Below are 12,743 nucleotides of genomic sequence, written 5' to 3'. Positions count from 1 at the left end.
CACCTCCAGATCATGTCATTCCTCTGCTCGAAATCCTCCCCCGGCTTTCCATCTTACTGGCGAAGTCACTGCAGTGGCCCATAAGATCTGAGCCAGTTACCTTTCCACTCCTACCTCCTATAGACTCCTGTGAGCTCCAGTAGCTCTGGCCACCCTCCTGTTCCCACAACACACTCAGCACGCTTCTGCCTCTGGGCCTTTCCATTTACTGCTGTTTACGCCTGAACTGCTCTTCCCTCAGATGTCCACACGGCTCATCTACCATGTCCATCAAGTCAAGATTCAAGCTTTCTTTCTTAGGGAGGTCTTCCATGACCTTCTTTTATACTTGAGCTCCTCTACCTGATATACCTTCTCTCCATTTCTGCTTTATTTTTTCATAGCACTTATCACCATCTAAGCTTCCTATTTACATTTCATCTAATTTATTTTGTCTGTCCCTCTTCACTCAGAATAGTTTCTAGGGCAGGAACTTTATTCCTTGCTTTATTTCCAGAGTTCAGAGTAGTGCATGGCATGGAAATTCAGGAATATTTACTCATGCGTGTAAAAGTGATTACATGAAGGAGTGAACCAACACAGTGGAAAAGGTGGTTGACTAAGTCATGAGTTTTAGCTTAGCCCCTCATGGACTTGGATGATTTTGATGAAACTGCTTTCCCCCTTTAGTTCAAGTTTTTTCCAGCTGTAGAATGAAGGCAGTGGACCCAGGACTCTTTAAGGATACACAAGCAGTGGTCTCTTCAAAGTCCACCAGTCGTCAATGAAAGAGTAAGAACCAGAATCCACATTTGTTGTTAAACAAAGCTCAGAAGCAAGAAAACATCAACAAGGCAAAGGTAAGCATTGCACAAGTTACAATTGAGAAAAAAATGTTTAAGAGACACGAAGATTTGATTTATAAGGAAATGCAAAGGAGGCAGATGACTGAGCCAAGCTGACACAGACGATTCATGCTAGGGCTGGGACTGAGCTCTACCCAGGGATGCATTGCCCCGCAGCCTGGAAATGACACCAAGGGCGGGCCAGCCCCCATCTGATTACAAAGCCCTACCTGATACAATTTGTGATTAGAGCACTGCTTGGAAACCTCGCACCGCCTAATGGCCTCCAGAGTGGGCGGATTCTCAAATTAGTCATATGAGAACAGAGGTTTAATAGAACAGAGATCCAATCTAGGCTTTTTCATTTAGAAAGCTATCATCCCTTCAAAAAAGGAAAGTAATTCAAGATGCACGTTGCTTAGTGTCCATTGCATGTTGTCTTGGGTGGGACAAACATGGGTCACCATCTCAGAGAGGGTACTTGGAGAGATGGTGGAAGGGGCTAAATTAGTCCATTTAAAGAAGACATTTCAAGTGTTACAGCGGCCACACCCAGAGTGCCAGGAACCAGACCGGTTATTCAACTTCTCCTGTATAGCTACTATGTAGATACAAACTTGAGCCCAGTAGGGTCAGTGAGTTACTTGCAGTAACCAAATCCATGGTGTTGCGGTGATTATCAGGGTGACCTGCCCCTGGTGTTGTGGTTGAATAGGATTTGTTAGTGCCACCTTATTTGTAAGTGTTAGTAGCAAATGTTGCAAGTTTAATTGTTGCTGTTGAAATGTCTCCTTGGCAGTTCTGTGTGTGTATGTGTGTCCCACCCCCTTCAGTCTTTTCAAAAAGGCTCTGGGAACTTATATTCTAACTCGAGGAAGTAGTCATGGGCTGGATGTAGAGCCAGCTAGTAATCTCACACCTCTAGTTCATAGCGGACATTGCACTGAACACTTTGTAGTGTTCTAACACCTTGGGGGATGGTGCCATCGGTTCCATTTCACAGATGAGGACACAGAGGCTCACAGAGGCTAAGCAGCCAAGTCAAGTCCCCAGTGAGAGCAAGTTGCCAAACCAGGATTTAAGGATTTGTTCCCCAAACACCTTTAAGAAACATTTCTCAAACAAAACCGTGGAAAGAGTACCACTGTATAAAACGAAACATCAGGGCTGCTTGGGTCGAAGCAGGAGTCAGGACTTCGGAGCCCTGTCCACTTGGCTGTCCTCGTCCACTTCTGTGGGCTCCTGAGAACTCTGTGGGACAAACTCCAAGAAGCCTGCTGGGGGAAGTCTAAGTTGCTTAGCTCTAAAGTGCTGTGCATCTATGATTGTGAGAAGCTCCTGCTTGCATTAGATGCAGGCAATCAACTCCTTCCTCTCGACGAGTACTGGAACTAGTCCAACCTCAGATATGGGAATCTGAATATTTTCATAATTTACAGAATCATACATAGGATGTTAAAGGTGGAAGAGACCTGGGAAATCAACAAGTCCCAAAACTCCATACACTTAATACAAGGAAAGTAAATTTAATTTTTATTGACTGATAGAAGCCCAGAAAAAAGAAATGATTTGCTCAGGAAAGTCAGTTCATCAGTTTTCCTCCTTCTCCCAGAGAGGTGACATTTACAACACACAACAGCTAGTTTATTCTAACCAAACAGAACAAACAGAACGCTGGGGTGGGGCCCCGGCGAGGCCTTTCACGGCAGGATTTACCCCCTCGGTTGCTGGATTGTGAGCATGTGCCAGGGCTCCCAGAGGAGGGATGGAGGAGCTAAAGCAGCAAGGGTCAGGATGGCCCAGGCCAGGGGCTGGGCTGGGGGACGTGGTTATGTATCAACAGTCTGGAATGATTTAATAACTAGTAGAGCCGTCCTGGTGCGCAATAGTAGATCATCAGTTCTAACCTTTAAGCATTCCTTCAGCAGAACACTCAAAGTTGCAGGGCTTCTTAGTGATTGCTAAAACTTTTAAGGTAACTGGTAAGTACTTTGCCCCACTGTCGATTCACTTTTTTTTTTTCTTCAGGAGGGGATAAAAGAGGCAAGGAGGAGCAAAATTTCTGCCAGCCAAGTGTCACATCAAAGAATTCCACCCATATCCACCCAGGTGCAGATACCTGAGGGGCATTGCCAGGAAGATAGCACTGTCTCTGGTAATTGGGTTGACATCACCCAGCAGCCTCAGAGGATTTGAATCCCTTCCATGACTCCTGTCACCTCCTGTCTGGTTGGAAGCTGGGTAATTATGCAAAAATAAATGCAAAGTCTCTCCCTTAGGAGAGACTTTCTGCTAGGTTCTGATCCAGACTCTGAAGGAGAAGAAAAGCACCAACGCCTGAGTCGCCTTTGAGGGGGCACAAAACAGGGCCGAGGTTGTTCACAGAATCACATGCTCATGTGGTTGGAAGGCTCTCTAGTGGTCACTGGCTCCAGTCCCCTGTTGAAGGCGGGCATCTTCAAAATGAGGCATCTCCAACCCCACCCAGATACAAAAGATGCTCTGTTCCTGAATAAGCCTTGGTGCCCCTTGCTTCCAGATCTTTCTATATATAGTTGCCTCAGCTTGTAGTATCCTTCCTCTTCCCCTGCTACTCGTTGGGCCCATGTCCTACTTGCTTTCCAAGTCTCATTCCAGAAAAATATGTAGATAAAAGGCTGCATTAGCTGTCCCTTAGAACATTTCTAAAGCCACTGGAACTTCAAACAGGTAGCATGTTTTCATTCTTTCCCTCCCTAGGCTGTGAGCTACATTAGTGGAGAAACAGCTCTGTTACGCCTATCCATCAGGGCCTAATGCAGGGCCAACCACAGAATCTCACACAACAAAGGTCTTCAAAAATGCAAACAAATGAATGAATGAGTGAATGGATAAGTATATCCTGACTGCTAATAAAGTTTTTACATTCATAATCTAATATTATCTTTGCACCATGCTTAGGAAGATGGTAAGACTTTTATACTTGTAAGAAGTAATATTTTATTTCCTATTCTATGGATGAGAAAAACAAGCTTGGAAAGAAAGGAAAAAAAAAACCCTGATGTGTACTTAGAATACATATGAAATATTTATATTCATTGTGCTCGGTACTTTCAAAACTTTTATCATCTTTACCTTATGATTAGCCTTTGAAAAGTTATTTAAATCACATTTTTAACAAATACTTATTTTTGAATGTACACACCCTTTTCACTGTACAGTTATGTTAGTTTTGACATGTGCACAGAGTCCTGTGGTCGCCACTGCAACCGTAACACAAAGCTATCCCATCACCCACACGCTGTCCTTGGCAGCCATTCCCTCCCAACCCACATTTTCTGGCAATCACTGGCTTGTTTCCAATCCCTAGAATTTACATAATAATACTTTTAAGAAATACAACCAAAGCTCAGAGAGTTTAAGCAACTTGCTCAAGGTAAGCAGCTAATGGGTGATTAGATTTTGCCTTTGAAGCCAGACTTCTGATTCTCTGTAAAGATGGAAAGCAGGTGTGTGGAGCCAAAGAAAGCACTGGCTTCATCCCTTACCTACCTCCCACCTTCCACAGAGTGGGCCCTGTCCCTAGTCAGTGTTGTGTGAGAGGCAGGGCAAACACAGCCTCATTACTGAGGGCAAAATCTGATAAAGCTCCTCCACCTCTGATCATTCAATAGGTGCTGAGGGAAGACTGTGTTCCTTCCCGGTGGAATCATTTGAAAACCATTATAATCTGCAGGCTGCTTGGCAGACTATGGTATGAGAGGTTGGTCTTTTTCCAGTGCCTTCACTGATCTCCAAGACAAGAGGGTTCTGAGAGAAGGTCACTGCTAAACATTTAGCCTCCCAATTCACCAGCTTCCCCACCGAGGCCCCAGGGCCCTTTTACAGACAGGGGTAAGACAGCAGGTGAGCCTTGCTTGCTCAAGGTGGGTGCTACTGCTAATTGGGTTGATGTAATTGACTGTCGCGGTTGTTCACCTGGGAAGCCGGCCATGGTCTTAGCATGAGCAGCCTCACTGGGCCAGCCTGCTGCTGCGAGCACAGATCTTACTGGAGCTCTGAAAGCAAACAGGATTAGAGGCAGCTTCAAAAGTGGAGAGCCGGGCTGTCTGCCGCTGGGAGAGGGCCATTTCCCTGGGTGGTGCTGGCTCCCAGAGCCGTGAGGGATAGAGAAGTCATTTTATCTTCATATTGCTTTTAATCAGGGGTAGCAGGATATTGGTGCTACCCGAGTCTAAAGATAATCTCTTTTCTAAGTAAAAAAAGTACTTGTTTGGAACTGAAGGAAGGGAAGTGAGCTGTGATCTGCCCTGGCAGATAAAGGAAATAGCCATCAGTGTTCTGCACTGCATCTATCCCAGGCCGCACTGCGGCCTTCTCCACCAGCCTGAGACCCCACCCATCTGTCTCTCTTCCCTCAGAGGACACCTTAGGAAATAATTTGCAATTCACGAGGGCTGATCCTTCCCTTCAGGTGACAGCCTTTGCTGCAAAATACCATCCAGCTCTATCACCTAATGAAGTTGCATTTTCTTGTGAGGGCTTTTTTTAAATCATTAGCTCTGACATTTTAGGGGCAGGAGTCTCCAGAGAACCCAGCCTTTGCATCCTGTGTTCTCTACTCAGGGGCTGCAGCAGTGATAATGAACCAAATCCAAGAGTCTTGGCCAAAATGGAATAGCACAGCTATTCCATGAAAAATTTGTCCCATACATGAAAAGTTTGCAAGTTTGATCCCTGGTTGGCACACACGTGCAAGAAGAACCAATTGATGTTTCTCACATAGATGTTTATCTCTCTCTCTCTCTCTCTCTCTCTCTCTCTCTCTCTCTCTCTCTCTCTCTCTCTCTCTCTCTCTCTCTCTCTCTTTTCCCCTTTCTCTAAAAAATCATTTAAAAAAACAGTGAAGATTAAAACAAAAATTTACGGCTGTGAAAATCCAAGTTTCTGGTACAGTTACTAGCTAGCTGGGTGATCTTGAAAGAGTTACCTTCTGTATAACATTATCTTCTCATCTGTGCAATGAAATAAATAATACCTATCTTACAGAGTTATCAAGAGACTAATGCGTGCCAAGTGGCATACAAAACACACTCAACAGCAGTAATTATGATCATCCCTATCATCACTATCACCATTACTCAACACAGTTTAGTTTAAAAAATGTTTGGGTATTTTTGTAAATTATATACCTAAAAAGTTCTCTGCTTTTGCTGCCAATCCACAATATAATACATGGAATGCTTCAGGTAATGCCCCGTCTTTATTCCCAAATGGAACTTCTGCCCTGAGAGCCTGCTGTCTTTCACCCTAAACTTGGTTCTACAACCCAGAGTGCAGAGCCCAGGACTAAACCAAAACTCCAGTCCTGATGCTTTTCTTCCACATCTTACCCTGGTCTCTCTAGTCCCCAGACTGAAGTTCCTTCCTAAATAGAAAGCAACTTCTAGCTAAAATGCAAATATGGTGAAAACAATTTCAAGAGACCACAGACCAGCAATGCAAAAATGAAAACCCTGAATCTTTTTCTTTTCTTACCACAACAACGTTCTCAGTCAAAAGGTGTAGGCGCTGAAGATGGGTGCCATTCCTCTGACCAAGACTGGGCATTTGCCCATCTCCTTCAATCTTTGCCTAGTTCACACAGAATTCCCTTATCATGATGTCTGGGCACCAGAGGAGAGGGTGTGAGGCCCACAGAATATATATGTTCAAATCATAAGATGTGAGATTATTTGAATACAGAAAACTATCTTTCTTCTACTAGTATAGGGCTGGTTTGATGGCTTGGTTTTCTCTTTGGCTATTCCCAGAATCTAAATGGTAGCCAATCCCTTGTTTCATTATGTTTTGAGCTACTATACTCCCTTCCCTTTTTAGACCTAAAAATATTGGGCCAAGTGCCCTGACCAGTGTGGCTTGGTTGGTTGGGCAATGTCCCACAAAGCAAAGGGTCACGGGCTGAATTCTGGCCAGGGCACATGCCTGGGTTGTGTGTTTGGTCCTGGTGGGGGCATGCACAAGACACACTAATGTTTCTCTCCCTCTTTGTCTCTCTCCTTTCCCCTCTCTCTAAAAATAAATAAACAAATCTGTAAAAAAAATTTTGTGACAAGTGAAGAAGGCTAGATCAGGTAATATGGATAATTAACTCATAAGACAGTCCCTTAATTTATACAAATCCTGGCAGTTTGTCTGAAGTGCAAGGTTAATTTAGCTGGCATTTTAACCAATTAAACATACATAAACTTTTCATCACACAATTACTTGGAATTTAAAGATCAATCTTTATCTCTGGGCTTTGAGCTAGCATTGACATTGGCTCTGAATTCTCTTACCTCCTTTGGGAGGAGAGGTGAATTAAGGATCAGGAGAAATTTTAAGACGTAGTCAAGACACATAGGAAATGATCAGATGACTGAACTTACCATTCTTAAGTTCTTCTTCAAGGCACCTTACAGTCTCACCATCTTATAGTCTCTTGCCTCTTAAATAAAGATTATAATTACTCTTCTCTTAAAGTAAGAGAAAGTATTTAAAAAATATGAAGAAATACCTCAAACCAACGGTAGTTATTTCTAAATGGCGGGATTATAAATACATTTATTTTTTCATATTTTCTAATTTTTAACACAGAACAATTTATCAATTTTATCCTAAATAAATATCATAATTATGGATTTTTAAAGGTTGTGTACAGTGAAATACAAGTCTTTTAAGTAAAAAGACATAACACATGTGAGTGCTACTGCCATTCAGTTATTATTCAGTATCTCAATCATTCTGTAAATTCTTAGGCCTTGTGTCACATTTTCCTGACAAGTAGGCCCACTAAAGGGCCCTAGTTTCAAAGGGTACTCAGTGAAGCACCTTGTCCTCTCCTAGTCATTTAAAGACAGAGTCACTTAAGATCGTGCATTCCTGCACCAATGCAGAATGTAGCCAGTAGCTCAGTCATACAATCACATCAATCTGTTTCAGGTTTTCAAAGTCTAGGCCTGGCAGAATGAAGACAGCTGATGGGTGAAGAAACCTGGGGTACAGAATAGAGCACTGAGTCACGACATTCTCACCAGGTGTTAACTGTAAGGCTTCAGCCCACTCAATAGCCTTAGGGAAAGTCCCTTGGCCACTGTTTCCCCACCTGTGGCCCCCAATGCTGACCAACAACCCCCTCTGGCACCTTATAAGGGAAAGCTAATGAGAAAACTCACCTTGCAAGAATGCTGCAGAGAGACCTATCATAGGGGGTGAAATCACAGCACCCAGAGGCACTGTGATTCAGTGGTGAAGCTGACTTCCAACACCTACTTCTGATCACTCTCCAGCCACAAAATGAGATGACCTACATGACAAAGGCCAGGGAAATTCACACGGGCAAGCCACAAGAATAGTGCATGGCAGTGGCAGGTTCTTAAAGTGCTCAAGAAAGCAGTAGTTACACCTGCAGTGTCTGGAAGAAAAGGGAAGAGGCCAACCGACTCATCTACTCATTTGTTTATTTTATTAGTGCATATTGTCTGCCCCTAATGTATTAAGAACTGTGTTACTTGCTATGGGGAAATCAAAGTGAATCAGATAGTCCTTGCCCTCGGGTCCATTTAGAGGAAAAGATTAACCATACAATATTAAATGCCTTATAATTTCTATAAAAGAGAATATACACAAAAGCCATGGAATTACAAAGTTATGAGTAGCTTGCAGCTGAGAGGGAAAGTGAAAACTTCTCATCAAAATCAGTCCAAGTTAGGTCTTGAAGAATGACTAAGACATTGCCTCTAGATTCTGAAGAACCCCCTTTTCATCCACAATTTCCACTTTCGGTCAATACAAAGCACGCCAGTTATAGGGAAAAAATGTAAATAAGTGAAAGGAACAACTAAGGCAGAGTAAATGAGCCAGCTTTTTTGAAAATTAATTTCATTTTCTAAGCAACATTCCATAGCTCTCCCTAGCCATGTCATTCTCTAATATTATTATGAAAATTTCACCTCTGTACTTAAAACCCAGAGGAAGATTGGTATTCCCAAAGTAGTCCAGCAAATCAAGAGAGAGAAAGGGGGGAATGTAGGAGTTGATTAATTTAAAGCATCCTCAAAGAAAGAAAGAACCCACATCCTTTCACTCAAGACTCCAGGATGCTTTTTCTTAAAATTCAGAAACCCACCCTAAGTTGGCTCTGGGTGATTCTTCCACTGCATTTGTCAGCTTAATTATTTGATATAGTTTTACACCAGGATGGCTGAGAACCACCCAACAGCCATATGTGTGTGTATATGTATTTTCTAAATGCTGTTATTTCTTGTGTTTCATCTTTTGTTTTGTTTTTGTTTTTCTTATTTCCCACTCTACCCTGGCTGTGGGCATGCAAAGAGATGTAAACCATCCTGTTTGGCATCTTTGGGAGACAGTTCATACCTTGCCAGCATTGCCTCCAGGGCACTGATGTTCACTTTTCTCTTTCTTTCCCAAGAATAACCACCATGAGCAAAGCTGTGACATCTTCTACTCATTTCAATTCTTCTAACAAAATAAGGAAATAAGATGCAGGAATAACAGATGAGATGAAAAGAGGTAGATACTTGGGAGACCAGAATGCATTTTGTTTTCTTATAGACAGATATGAACAGAGGTAGAGTGTGACCCAGTGAGTATGGACCCATTGCCACTTATTAGTCAGCAGATCATGAGGACATTGAAGTCATATTCCTCTCAAGCCTACTTTCAGATGAGAAAATAGTATCTCAGGGAACTTATATTCCTAATAGCAATAATGAGAGTAAACTACAAATATTCTGATGGTAATCAGTGCTCTTGTACACTTGTAGTGTCAATGCAGGAAATGTCCAACATGTAGAGAATTTTTATACAATTTTATGTGAACAAAAAATGATAATAATGGCTAAGAATTAAGACCAAAATGCTCTGGAGAAGCAGTTTTGAAGTTTCTTTTATGCATTTGAAATGAAGGAGGGACCACAAGGAAGATTATACGAAGGTGGGAAAAAGCAAGGCAGGGATTAGATGGTAGGATAGTTAATAAGATTATGTGCTCTCTTGAGGTTGGTTACAATTATTTCAAAGGCGTGTTAACCTACATGCTCAAAAACAATGGGCAGGGCTTGCTTAAGGCAAAGATAAAATCTTTTACTAAAAAAAGTCATATGCCTACCCACCATGGTGTGGTCGGTTACAAATTTATGATCAGATCACCCTGTGAGGTTAATATCAGTAGAATCCCTTTTTTACCCCCATTCTTACTTTTGGCCACAACTCAATCAGAAGGATACATTGATGACCAACTTTGGTCAGATAGTGAGGTCTCACAGTGCTAGGAAGGCTCATTCCTAGGAATTCTCATTATCAATGTCATCTTGTTGAAATGGTGCACTATGGCGGATGGGACAATGACATAGCCATGGATAAGAGTTTGTTACTGAACAACAAGTGGGGTCCTGCTGCCTGCTGCCAACCTCTAGGCCAGGGGTGTCAGACTCATTTTCACTGGGGGCCATATCAGCTTTGAGGTTATCTTCAAAGGACTGAATGTAACTTTAGGACTGTATAAATGTAACTACTCCTTAACAAGGGGAAAGGAGCTCGGCACTGCTGCCTAGAAACAAGGTGCCGGGCTGGATCAAACAAGGTGGAGGGCTGGATTCGGCCCCCAGGCCATGTGTTTGCTACCACTGCTCTAGGAAAAATTACAGAGGCAAAAGTTTGGTGGTAAAGGAAAGGAGTCTTTATTCAAAGGCTTCACAATCTTAGAATAACAGCTTTCCCCATGCGTTAGTCACTTAAGCCTATCAATTACTGCTAAATTCTTTAACTCTTTATTTACAGCTTTAATCACTTAAGCCTATCAATTAAGGTTAAACTCTTCCACACCTGAGTTCTCATACCATTCCCCTTGTTAGTTTTAATTATCTTATTTCTATAGGATTAGTTACAAACTAAAACAACATAAGATACAAAAGCTACACGATTTTGAAAGAGTGGCAGGCTTTTTCCTCAGAGCTAGTCCCATCTAGAACACCCAAAGAAGAATAACCCTGCCACCCTCTGCCAGGCCAGCCTTAGTCTAGGCTGCTCCTGGAGTTTCTTCTCATCCAAGGTACCCTCTGTTGGGAAATGCAGGCAGCTGCAGCACGATCATCCAGGCATCCTGAGGAAGAAGAGAACGAGCCAATGAGCCATCCCAAAAGCCCTAGAACATAGGTAGCAAACACAAGGTCTGTGGGCCAAATCCGGCCCTCCACCTTGTTTTATCTGGCCCATCACCTTGTTTCTACCTGGCAGCAGCACTGAGCTCCTTGCCCTTAGTTAAGGAGGAGTTACATTTATACAGTTCTAAAATTACATTTGGCCCTTTGAAGGCAACCTCAACGCTGATGTGGCCTCCGGTGAAAACGAGTTTGACACCCCTGCCCTAGAGCCCTAGAGATCTAGAACCCTAGAACCCTAGAGCCTGAGAGCCCTTCTTTTATTTCCAATCTTCTAGCCCATAATTCCATGAACTCAGGAGACATTCAATTTCTCAGCCAATCTTTTCCTAGACTGTTTACCATTGCCTCAGGCAACCTCCTCCTATCATTCCTCCATACTCCTTCCCAGTGATTTGATCAGACCTTACTATATCAAGTTGAGGCCAAATTTAACCAAAAAGGCAAAGCAAGGGTAAGTGGAAGGCAGTCACATCTTTTGGTCTTCATTGTAGAAAACCCTCACAATCATTTCTATTCTGTGAACTATCATGATCCAAGTTTTGCCATCTGTCACATTTTCTGTATTTTGCATCTAATATAACATTTACATAAGCTATTAAAAGATTACTAAAAGTTATCGTACACATGTTCAGTAATTAGAAGTAGTTGGACTGTAGTAGAAATGAAAGGACAGGTACAAAGGGTTACCAGGGTGGAGAGCCCTGGGTGCCTGGTAATGGTCAAAACTATGCGGCCTTGAATGACCACTCCCTTAAGCATTAACTCTAGGAAGATGACATCTAGACTTCAGCTGTGTTTCAGCTCCATAGCCAGAGAAGCAGCAAAATCAGACTGAGTGATGCCATGGCTGATGTCAGGGCCAGTTGCATTGATTAACAATCCCCTGGCCCCAACCAATCAGTGGACCACAAAGGAGCAAACCTGGAAAACTGATGAATATTCTCTTGAGATACTCTGAGGTCCCAGATAACCCCCAGGACAGAGAACCCAGTGCATACTCTCTCTTTTCCAGAGCACACCTGCACCTCTCCTCCCTCTTTTGTCCCTCAAGGCACATACCTCTCTCCCTCTTTCTCCTAATCTCTACAGGCCCTTCTACTACCTCTGTAACTTTCTCAATGAACTTTCCCTTATGGTTTGAGTTTCTTGTCTCTGAATTTTTCAAGTCAAATTCAAGTACTGAGGTTGCTGAACCGAGGTCTGGCCTACTGATCGCCAGTGCCTGGTGCCATTTTTCTACTGCTAACAGGATTATATAGAAAAAAAAAAGTATAACTATTATTATGACTAATATCATTAACAGACAAGGAAAGGCAATAAACAATTGGCTTTTAAGTTCAACATCAATTCATAGGTATATAGGCCTTGTTGATTTCTTGGGATAGCTGCCTGTCTCTGAAGTCAGTGGCTTCTCATCCTAGAGGTCCTAAAGTCTCCTATAATATAGGAGACTTTTATGCCTGTTTTAGGTGGAGGCAAGTGTCAGAGACAGGTAGATATGCATTCATAGTTAGGTGTCAGATAAAGTGCATTCCAATGAGGTTGAAGAGTGTCTTTTATTTGATGTCATTTCCAATAAGCAAAAGCAGTGGCAGTCAGTCAGTGATCTTTAAAGTCTTTGTCTCTGGGGAGCTTGGTGTGAAAGAGAGGGGTTACCAATTTGGCATTTTCTTGAACTGACTTTATCAAACTTTGGCAATAGTGTAAGATGTCT

Source organism: Phyllostomus hastatus, unplaced genomic scaffold, assembly GCF_019186645.2.
Source record: "Phyllostomus hastatus isolate PE091 unplaced genomic scaffold, TTU_PhHast_1.1 phas_contig_86, whole genome shotgun sequence".
NCBI classification, from domain to species: Eukaryota; Metazoa; Chordata; class Mammalia; order Chiroptera; family Phyllostomidae; genus Phyllostomus; species Phyllostomus hastatus.
Note: the sequence above shows the minus strand (reverse complement) of the source record.